This window comes from Bombina bombina, chromosome 3, assembly GCF_027579735.1.
Source record: "Bombina bombina isolate aBomBom1 chromosome 3, aBomBom1.pri, whole genome shotgun sequence".
NCBI classification, from domain to species: domain Eukaryota; kingdom Metazoa; phylum Chordata; class Amphibia; order Anura; family Bombinatoridae; genus Bombina; species Bombina bombina.
In genome coordinates this window covers 54,975,925-54,988,328 of record NC_069501.1, presented here as the reverse complement: position 1 = coordinate 54,988,328, position 12,404 = coordinate 54,975,925, and the positions used below count along the sequence as shown (strand labels likewise).

At 36.6% G+C, this 12,404-nt stretch overlaps 1 protein-coding gene across 2 annotated transcripts in view; it reads left to right on the top strand.

Moving 5' to 3' along the window:
* LSAMP (limbic system associated membrane protein) overlaps positions 1 to 12,404 on the top strand; it is a 1,151,692-nt gene that overhangs the window by 355,782 nt on the left and 783,506 nt on the right. The gene's annotated exons all lie outside the window — the stretch shown is intronic.

Sequence of the window (12,404 nt, the reverse complement as noted above, 5' to 3'; positions counted from 1 at the left end):
TACTATTTAATAACAGCAAAAGATAAACAAATATCACAGCTATATTTGTAGCAACTGCTATTTAACAACAGCGAACGATAAATAAATATCACATATATATATATATATATATATATATATATCTCAAATGCTGAATCATATCTCTGAATTTAAGTGCTGCAGTTTATTTTATATATGAAAATGATAGAAATAGCAGAAATACATTCGGCTAGATTATGAGTTGTGCGTTATGGTGAAAAAGCAGTGTTATGGCTCTTTTTCACTACTGCTGGTACAAACAACCCCCCAACAGTTAAACCCACCACCCACACAACCCCCCCCCCAAATAAAAACCTATCTAAAAAAACCTAAGCTTCCCATTGCCCTGAAAAGGGCATTTGGATGGGTATTGCCCTTAAAAGGGCATTTAGCTCTTTTACGGTGCCCAAAGTCCCTAATCTAAAAATAAAACCCACCCAATAAACCCTTAAAAAAACTTAACACTAAGCCCCGAAGATCCACTTACTGTTTTTGAGGACCGGACATCCATCCTCATCCAGCCAGGAGAAGTCTTCATCCAAGCGGCAAGAAGTCCTCAACGAAGCCGGGAGAAGTCTTCATCCAAGCGTCAAGAAGTCATCCTCCAGGCGGGCAGAAGTCTTCATCCAGACGGCATCTTCTATCTTCATCCTTTCCGACGCGGAGCGGCTCAATCTTCAAGACATCCAGCGCAGAGCATCCTCTTCTTTCGATGACTATTGAAGAATGAAGTTTCCCTTTAAATGACATCATCCAAGATGGCGTCCCTTGAATTCTGATTGGCTGATAGAATTCTATCAGCCAATTGGAATTAAAGGGTAAAAAAATCTATTGGCTGATGCAATCAGCCAATAGGATTGAGCTTTAATCCTATTGGCTGATCCAATCAGCCAATAGGATTGAGCTTGCATTCTATTGGCTGTTCCAATCAGCCAATAGGATTGAGCTCGCATTCTATTGGCTGTTCCAATCAGCCAATAGAATGCAAGCTCAATCCTATTGGATAATTGCATCAGCCAATAGAATGCAAGCTCAATCCTATTGCATCAGCCAATAGGATTTTTTACCCTTTAATTCTGATTGGCTGATAGAATTCTATCAGCCAATCAGAATTCAAGGGACGCCATCTTGGAGGACGTCATTTAAAGGGAAACTTCATTCTTCAGTAGCCATCGAAAGAAGAGGATGCTCTGCACCAGATGTCTTGAAGATGGAGCTGCCCCGCATCGGAAGGCTGAAGATAGAAGATGCCGTCTGGATGAAGACTTCTGCCCGTCTGGAGGACAACTTCTTGCCGCTTGGATGAAGACTTCTCCCAGCTTCGTTGAGGACTTCTTCCTGCTTGGATAAAGACTTCTCCCGGCTGGATGAGGATGGATGTCCGGTCTTCAAAAACTGTAAGTGGATCTTTGGGGGTTAGTGTGAGTTTTTTTTAAGGGTTTATTGGGGGGTTTTATTGTTAGATTAGGGACTTTGGGCACTGTAAAAGAGCTAAATGCCCTTTTAAGGTCAATGCCCATCCAAATGCCCTTTTCAGGGCAATGGGGAGCTTAGGTTTTTCAGGTAGGTTTTTATTTGGGGGGGGGGTTGGTTGTGTGGGTGTTGGGTTTTACTGTTGGTGGGTTGTTTGTATTTTTTTTTACAGGTAAAAGAGCTGATTTCTTTCGGGCAATGCCCTGCAAAAGGCCCTTTTAAGGGCCATTGGCAGTTTAGTTTAGGCTAGGGTTTTATCATGACTATTCAGTTACAGTACAGTGTCTTAGTAATAATTCAGTTTTATAACATATGTAGTACCGAAGTATTCAATTATTATATATTTTATTTTCACATTGCCCCATATTATTATTATTATTAATATTAACAATAATGAATAATAACAAAAATAATAATAATAACAATAACAACAATAATAATAATAATACTAATAATAAATTATAGTAAGTTCTGCATTATTCAATAGGTTATTCTGGAAGCAAATAATTATCCAATTTCATACCGTAAGCCAAGCTCACAACTGTCCTCATTTTGTAGAATGGTCACAATTTGGCAGCTCTATTCTGATCTCCCACCACGTTCTCTCTTCTATGAATGTCCTAGTTTCACTAGGTTAAATCTCAGAAATGTAAACCTTTCCCAGAAATACCGCAACACTGCCTTCAAACTGCACCCTGAAAAACAGATCACCCCCACACTGTCCCATGTTAGCTATGCAGACCTCTGCATCAACATGACACTGCACTGATGGCACAGCATTGTCCCATAATGTTATGCAGCATTGTCCCATAATGTTATTAAGGAGGTACAGCATTGTCCCATAGTTTTATTCTTCAGGAAGGTCAATATTATACCATGATTTTATACAGGAAGTAAAGCACAGTCCCATAGGTTTAGGTCTAGCATTGTCTTATATTTTATATAGGAAGTACAGGTTGTGCAATATTTTATACAGGAAGTATAGCATTGCCCATATTTTATACAGGAAGTACAACATTCCCCATATTTTATACAGGAAGTACAACATTCCCCATATTTTACACAGGAAGTACAACATTCCCCATATTTTATACAGGAAGTACAACATTCCCCATATTTTACACAGGAAGTACAACATTCCCCATATTTTACACAGGAAGTACAGCATTCCCCATATTTTACACAGGAAGTACAACATTCCCCATATTTTACACAGGAAGTACAGCATTCTCCATATTTTATACAGGAAGTACAGGATTCCCCATGTTTTATACAGGAAGTACAGCATTCCCTATATGTTACACAAGAAGTACAGCATTCCCCATGTTTTATACAGGAAGTACAGCATTCCCCATGTTTTATACAGGAAGTACAGCATTCCCCATGTTTTATATAGGAAGATTAGCATTCCCCATATTTTACACAGGAAGTACAGCATTCCCCATAGCTTTATACAGAACATTTAGTATTGTCTTATTATTTATGCAATAAATAGTACATTATCCTCTTATCTGATACAGTATTATCTTATAGTGCCATTCAAGATGGGCTACACCATATCATTGTTTCACATAGGCCCTTTGTAGAAACACTATCTGCTTTTCCTATACCAGAAGGACTGCATTATACCTCTTCTCCATACAGAAAGCACTGCCTTAATTTATTGTTCAATGACTGCATTTTCCATACAGTGTGTACAGTATTGTCCTATCTTGACCTTGCATCATTTTTGTTCTATGTGCTCGTAAATTGCAACAGATTTAATGCATTTTAAAACAATTAACTTGTTGCTATAAATTGATTCACAGATATCAGAAGGTGTTAACACAGCATGGTCCACAATTAAATGCCATAACACATTGTATTGCAGTAGTTTGCAACTCGGAAGCAGCGTATAATAGGAGAAATGAAGGAAGCTGACCTCAAAGGGTAATGTGCATTATTAATCCACAGTAGGCTCGCCTTGTAATGAAATTCCCATCCTCTCTTCTTGTAAGCTGAAAACTAGCAGAAATCCAGTAGGACATGACTACAATTACAATACAATCAAGGGATGGAAGAAAACTTGGTTTGAGTTGATGAGGGCTGATTAAAACAGAACAGCTTTTCCGAAACTGACTTAATTAATTCCAGGGGAAAACGAACCTTAGCTGCAATGAATGCACAGCTTTGGCTCTGCCTGGGCACTGAGCAACTTGGGATTTTTTATTTTTTAAAGTTTGTGCATTAGTTTAAATCTGGGGTAGAAAGACTGGAGGGTATAATTCTGGTTCTCTAGGGGCAATGGCAGTGAAGAAATGTATACTTTTTTTATTCCTGAAAGTTAACATAAAAAAAATTAACCCAACAAATACTTATGTTAACAAATATTCTTACTTTCTTAAGTGAAGGGTTAAAGGGACACTGAACAAAAAAAAAAATTATTTCATGATTCAGACAGAGCAGGCAATTTTAGGCGACTTTCTAATTTACTCCCATTATCATTAGTCGCCTCTGTTAGCTTTCCAAATTTCTAAAGTGGTAACTTTGGTAACTTTATTTTAAAAAGCAGGAATTGTAAGCATAGGAGCCGGCCCATTTTTGGTTCAGAACCCTGGATAGCGCTTGCTGATTGGTGGCTACATTAAGCCATCAATAAGCAAGTGCTACCCAGGTGCCGAACCCAATATGCGCTGACTCATAAGCTTACATTCATGCTTTTTCAAATTAAGATACCAAGAGAACAAAGAAAAATTGATAATATTAGTTAATTACAAAGTTGCTTAAAATAGTCTGTTCTGTCTGAATCATGAAATAAAATATTTGGGTTCAGTATCCCTTTAATAAAATGAGCAGTGGTTAGAGTTCACTTGCACTAAGGCATAGAATTACACATGAGAATATAGAGGCCGGTGGGGTAGCTCAGCTGGTAAATGCCCTGACTACCAAAAAGCCTGTTTAAAAGATCCAAGGTCACAGGTCCTTCTGAGGTCGATAAAATGAGTACCATTAAATTTGGTAATAATAACAACTATTACTATTCAGCTGCCGATTTGGTTAATTCCGAGAGTGAGCGCTGAAAAAGCGATTTGAGTCCCACTGGGAGAAAAGCGCTATATAAATACTAGTTATTATTATTATTATTATTATATCATCATGTATATGGTTTATCATATTCTCCTTTTCAGTTGCCTGTTTGACAAGCTGGTTGTTGATTTTGAATTAGGAAGCCGATTGTCTTCTGTTACATTTTACTTTGTGCTATAGTATGAAGAGGTTGTTACTGGTTATGATTGTTGGTAATGTAGCTAGAGAAGATGATTATTGGTGACACATTATTGTTTTTTGACCATGTATTATGGAAAGCTGATTACTGGCCATGCACTATAAGAAAGTTGTTGGACATGGATTATGATAATTGAGTTGTTGACCATGTATTACAAGAAGCTGATAATTGGTCATGCAGCATAGACACCTCTGTTAGCGTTCCTCATTTCTAAAGTTTAGGAAAGAAATCCAGTGTTCTTCCGAAGACCTTTTGAGCGGGTTCACCACCCAGCTGATTTTAATGACCACCCTGCTAAAATATTAGCCAATATTAAGCTAAAATGAGCTAATATTAAAAATGTTCATTTTTATTGCACAGATTATCATTAAATACATGTAGGTTAAATTATGATACTAATTTGTGCTTTGGATAGGGAAAAAATATATATATAAGAAAATATTACACTGCCCACAACCCAGCTAACCAGCTAAACCCAGCTAAATATAAATATACATACATAATATATATTCTAAAGTTCTAATTTATCTGTGATAAAATAATGGTCTCGTTCAAGAGACATATTGAGTTTAATTTGCTTCAACCAGGTGGGTAAATTAGGCTCTCTTTCTTGTTTCCAAATCCTAGGAACCAGCTGTGTGGCACAACTGATGGCCAGCTGTAGTAATTATAGTAAACAAATTACATGATCAAATTTGTTAGAGCATATCATTTTAAGATTATTAACGCTGAACTACTGTGTATTTAACCTCCACAAAAGGGTTAAACACACAGTAAAAGTACAGAGGGGAAACTGCTTCTTATCCCATCAGAAGCTCAGCTTTGTAACTAGGGCTGCTGATTGACTGCATGTCATTTTTAATCTTTTATGGCCCTTTAAATTTTAGAACACAATCTGAAAAATTCTAAGTGCTCACTTTTCTGTGAAAGTTATCAAATACTATAATGTAATAAAAGTAATTACCAATATTAAAATAAAAAAAAAAGAAACCAATAAAATCAGCACCAAGTAGGGGTGAAATGACTTGACCAATTGTCCTTGTGGGGTAGTTATCAGTCACTGAATAGTAACATCTACTGGTCTAATGAGCTCCCATTGGCTCCATAGTAGTGAAGGTGCTGCTCCTGTGTGAAGCCACCGTTGTAAGCGTTTATCACACCAATTCCAAATCTGAAAGAAAACACAGAGCGCGCCTCCGATTCAAAGCAGTGTACAATTTATTAAATTGCACAAATACAAAATATAAGTTCCACTTACTAGAAGATAAGACTTGCTTGAGTGACCGCAATGTGCAGCACAATGAAAGAGATGTGTGTGTATTTTAATAATTTGTTATACTGCTTTAAAGCAGAGGTGCGCCTTGTGTTTTTTTTTTATAGATTTGTACCTTTAAATTTTAGGTTTTGACTTTAAATTTAGGTAGAATATATTAAATAAAAGTGATAATGGGTTTAGTTGTAAATTACGAGTCTTTTTAGATGGATATGTATGTCGTCCCAAAATGGTTGTATTTTGAGGGCATGACACATAGCACACTTTCTCCAACAACAATCAGAGGCCCCTGTGGTCAAATATCAATGCATTAGAAAATTGTAAATGGTTTCCATACGTGTAGCTGAATAAACAGATTCAATTTTCCCAAAATTATATGAAACTGTTAATTGCACACAGCATGCATTGAAATTAATGAATTGAAACACATTAGGCAGTTATCATTATTGAATTAATTAGCAGTCATGTTTTATTTTTGCTCTTCCCGTGTATATTACGCTGCCATAAAAATTAGGGAAAGTCAAACTATAAGCCCCTAAAAATGCTCAGTTTATAATTCTTATAGTTATGTATGTGTTTAATCAGATTTTCCTGGTAAATTGTACCTCATATACTGTACGCAACATTATTATTATTATTATTATTATTATTATTATTGTTAATAATAATGTTATATGTATATATAGCACCAACTATGACATTAAGTATAAAGCTGCAAAGTACAAGAGTAAAAAAACATTGATATGAATGATAAAGTGTATAGAGCCCTGTCTGTGGGTCTGTTAGCTGTAAACCACAATTACTTGAAATGATTGACAGGACAGACGGACTTGCAGCTAAAAGTCTAAGGGACGTACATGGGAGTGATGAGCGGAAGTAAACAGAGATGAGGTAAGCATGATAGTGTAGACTGTATACATCCCTGAACAGATATGGTTTTAAGGAACAGAGGCAGATCTAACTAAAAAATACCAGGAGATTCACATAACTGGTGCAGTTCTGGAAAGGTCTTGCAGATGGGAGTGTGAGGAAGTAATAAGTCATAAGGAGAGAAGTAGTTTGTTTGCAAAGTGGAAGGGGCAGGTAGGATATTATTTGTAGACAAAGCAGAGATAAAGGGGGGTGCAGTGCATGTTAGGGTCTGGATCTTGAGACTAAGGGAAGTTAATGGGGGGACTGGCAGAGGGTTGCAGAAAATGCAAGAAAGATGTGTCTGTCAGAGGTATCCTGATGGATTGCTGTGCAGAGAGTGGACAGTTTAGGAGACCATAGGGAATAGAGTTGCTATAGTCAAGATGGAAATGTTGTCAGTTCTTCCTAAACTGAATCTTTGTTTGCAATGTGGAAACTGGGGTTTGAGCTAATAACTGTCAACATTGAAGAGATCTGAGATGACAACTTGAAAATAAAACTAAAAACTATGGAGTTATGTCATAACTTGCTGTAGTGTTTAAAGCAGACTAATCAACCATCCATGATTTTGCAGTTTTCCACCACTTATCCTTCCTATTATAAGTTCCAGGTTTACTAAGCAAAACCAGAAACCATCCTTCGCTCCATGTACAAATGTCTAGCCATACTTACTCACTTGCCAGCCATGCCACTAGACCATCATGACTTTATTCCTGAACTTCCGTGAACCCCCTTCCCATATCAAAGTTTAGAGTTATTTACAAGTAAAGTGGGCTTATCCATCATTGGACAGCACATGGCCCATTTGGTCCCACATGAGTAGTTAAATAAACCCTTAAAGATTCAACTAAAGGCTTTCTCTTAGTGATATAGCCACTGCAAAATCAACTGTGTTGTTGTCATTGAGATGAATCAAGATATGTGCCAAATCAGTGTTATGATGACTCAACACTAGTTTTTTAATCACAAGATTTTTGCATAACAATTTGTGCACCAATGAGCTTCTCCTGGACAGTTCCTAGACCACTTACAGATTTCAGCTTCTGGTTGCTAAATAAAAATATAAAATTTATTTTAATGATAAAACAGCCAATAAGACAAAATGTATTGTAGTCTACAATTAATTGTATATTTGTGTTTATTCTGCAACGATAACCTGTTCATCCATTTAAAGTTGTGATGAATCTTAGCTAAACAAGTGCTTAATTACATGGATGTAATGACATGGCACAAACAATCTTTTGGCTTCTGGCAGGATAACACTATTAGCGCACATTAATCTTGTATTTCACAGCTAATCGCAGGAGACTCTTATAAGGGAGACTGCAGGCCCCTAATTCAAAGATATTGGAAATACTTCATTAGTGCGGAATGTGCGGGGGGGTAGTCACCTGGGAACTGGGACTAGAAACATGCAATTTAGAAAGAATATCTAATTGCAATAAATAAAAGGGGATGAGTTTTGCTGTATAAATCAGGTATTTTGGGATAATGTATACTTGTGTCATTATCTGCTCTCAGACAGTTGTATTAATTTGTTTGCCTGACCAAGGCATCACCTATACCCAAGACCACGTGAACTGTCACTTTCAGTTCCGCATTGAAGAACATTCTGCTCTTGTATGCTGATGCATTTACTTTAATGGTAATTAATGCCGTTAGCTTTGTAATTAAAAAAAACAACAACTTTTGCTTTTCTATACTGGCAGGCGATAAGGCTGCAAGTAGGAATTAATTAAAAGGAGATGAATTGCCTTCAGTTAAATTGAAGAGAAAGGAGGAGCGAGAGAATACATGGAGGGGGGGGGGTATATTAGGAGTGACAGGATATATAAGCACAATCAAGATAAGAGAACACATAAACAAAGGAATGGAGAGGGATTCTTGGAAGTTTAAAATAAAGATTACTGAGAAAAGAAACACTGCAACAGATGATTTCGGTCCATAGACAACATGATATTGAAAAAAAGAAATGTAATTGCTTAGATCGGATATGATGTATAAATTGAAGCATCATTGAAGAGATCTATTACACCAAGGGGTTTTATGGTCCTATATTGTATTGAATATTATTCAGTCTCACCAAAAAGATATAATGCAGCTTTAGTAAAAGGGCTAGATTGCAAGTGGAGGGCTAATTTATTACATGCCCACAAACGGCCAAATTTTCCCGTTTGCAAGCTCGAGATAAATAATCAGCCATTACAAGGGGCTGGTTATTGCTACTGTGAGCTTGCGGTAGCAATTAGTGCTTAGAAAATTAACCAGAGATCAGATCTCTAGTTCATTTTATAAATATAGACATATATATATATATATATATAAGTGCATTGGAGCCCTTCGCAGATAAGTAGATCAAAACATGAAAAGGCATATTCATGCAATATTCATATTTAATAAATGTTTTAACTATGTATTCGCTGTAAATATTTCACATTCCAATGTTCTGCACTTAGCAGAATATGTTCTAAGTATTTATATTTATATATATATATATATATATGCATATATCTATATATAATCATGTATGTTTATATATATATATATATATATATATATACACTGTATATATAATCTATATCTAGTAGATATTTGATGATCCAAGCACTCACTGTTAGTACAAGTGCCTGGGTGCTCTCTTTAAGGTACATAAATGCATATAGTGTTGAAGAGGTACTCTCTGGGCTTTTCAAAAAATTATTGATTCAGCTTTTGATTCAAATTAAATTTCTTTATTCATCCAGGTCAACGTTTTGGTCCTCGTAGGGACCTTTCTCAAGACCAAATGTTTTCTCTGTTTCTTTATGTCACTCGTTCAGATATATATATATATAGAAATATGTGAAGAGCATTGGAATGCAAAATATTCATATTTTCATGTCGGGTTAGCGCACTTGAGACTATGCAATTTGGTTTTCGAGCAAGTAGGGTGTTAGGTTTAGTTTTGGTTTTTTTAAAACTTTTTTGGTCCATTGACTTCTATGAGGGGAATAGTTTTTTACCTGTGAATGATATTCTAAATTCGACTTTTTACTTGTGTCAGGTTAGCACGCAAGCAAAAACAGATTCTTTCAACTTATAATACAAGCACAACCTGAGGCACTTAGATATGAAAACATTTTTAGTCCTCCCTTGTCACTTTGCTATGTAATCAGGTTATTTGATTATAAAGATAGTGACTGTAGGGCCCTCTCTAGCATGGAATGCAGCTAGGGGTTAATTGTTATTAGGTGCAAAGTGTGTGTAAGGTAGGAATGCAACATTGTTGCAGATGTAAAGGTGAAGACCAACTGAGGTTAAAAGGTGAAGACAACTACTATTTGGTCTCTTCTTCCTTTGGCATCTGAAGCTTCCCTGACATCCCTCCCTGGTGGCTGGCAATTGGTTACGGCTCCCGTAAGGAAGCTAATTGTCGTTGGCTCGAGGAGGGTTAGTCGACCTGGACTCACTAAGTCCATAGACCATAAAAAGTTTCTTTAAAGGTCACAACATACTAGATGACTCGCTGTTCCTGGTGTTATTGCTGCTTGTTATAGTGACACCTCGCCTAGGCGGTTGGTCATGGCCTAGACACCAGGAAGGGAGGTGATTGAGTGACGGCAATTGACAAGGGTAGTGACACCACCAGGAATGGCCTTGGGGTCTTCCCTTGGGTATGTGATGGACTGAATAACTCACAACAATTTTTGTCTCTGTCAAAAGGGCGTAGAAGAAGGGCTCCGTTATATGTCAGCTTCTCTGGGCCACTGACCATATAAGAATGGGCTAATAATATTACCTATAGTTTAGGGCCTGATTGTGACCACCTTTAAATTAATGCTGTTATTGCCTGATGTTTTTTGTCATTTTTAATAAATGTGACCACATTTTTTTTCTCTCCCAAACAAACGGGGCTATGTGTTATTTGTTAAATTGAGTTTAATTAAGTTAAGGGGGTTTGTAGATACACATTGGGAATTAATAGGGCATTTAATCCCTGTGGTGAAGTTTTGAGACTGAGGATGTTTATAGGTGCTTGCATTCCATATTAAATGTATCTAAAGTGTAAAGAAAAAAAGACTATTGGCCAATTTATTAAGCTGTGAATGCTCCCCCCGAAATAAAAGTTAAGAAGCAGCGGTCATAAGACCTCTGAGGTGGCGGGCAGCAATCAACCCAATCAGATACGATCGGATGATTGACACCCCCTGCTAGCGGCCAATTGGCTGCAAATGTGCAGGGGGCAGCAGTGCACAAGCATTTCACTAGAAATGCTTGTGCAATGTTAAATGCCGACAACATATGATGTTGGCATTTAGCGATGTTGGGCGGACATGATCCGCTACAGCAGATCATGTCCATCCGACATTTAATAAATCTACCCCATATATCTAATTCTTATTATAAAGTGTTACACAAATTCCTTATTTATTTGCCTCTGTTCATATACAATTTTATTTTTTTGCTGACCTTGTTTACAATTATTCTATAAAGCTGATTTGTTGGTTTTGGTTTAATTCTGTACTTTCAAATGAAAAATGCATTCAGACAAAAACAAGTGTTATTTATGAACCTGTCTTTCTAATCCTACTTTATAAATTACAGCAGTCAGATTAGCAAAGAATGTCAGGCATATGAAATGACGGCACATTGAAATAATTTATGTGCTCAAGCAGTCAGATTTATGTACGATGGAGCAAAGACAGAGGGGTTGGTTTTGTTCCTAGGAAAGTGATCGCACAGCCGTTTACCCACTCCCTACCATAATGTCACTGGCAGGAAGAACCCTCTGGCCATAAAGTATATAGGGCTGCAATTATGTGTTCAGAGCTATTAAACTGCACTGAGACTGATAATCTAAAGTGACACAGATCCCTCTAGTTTAATAGTTTATAATAGAGCCTGAATTAAATGGACAGTCTACTTAATTTTTTTTTTTATTGTTTAAAAAGATAATGCGTTTACTACTATATAAATATACTTTCTAACTGCTAAGTCTGCTTATTGCTAAGCAGAAGTAGGCTGCCTCTTAAATTTTAATGAGCTTTTTAAAATCTTACACAACTGCTAGACAGTGCTAGTTCATGTATGCTATATAGATAACATTGTACACACTCCCATGGAGAATGATAATGGTTATACAAGAATCAGCACTGATTGGCTAAAAGATTTAAAAAAACAAAACACTGAGACAAGGGGCAGCCTGCAGAGGCTTAGATTCAGAAGTGTATCATTGTTTCCCTTTTTCTTCCAGAAAAACTGAAGTGCATACCAATGAGCGTCTCCCACGAATGAAAACAGGACATGCTTTTATCTAACAAAATGCCACTTTGAAATTATTTTAAAACATTTGAATGCATATTATTTGCAATGTATATAATCATTTCTAATGCATAATTACAAAAGTTTATGTTAATGTCCCTTTAAATGGACATCGAAATCAGTTGTATAGAGTACCCAAATATCCTGCATTTTAAAGGACTA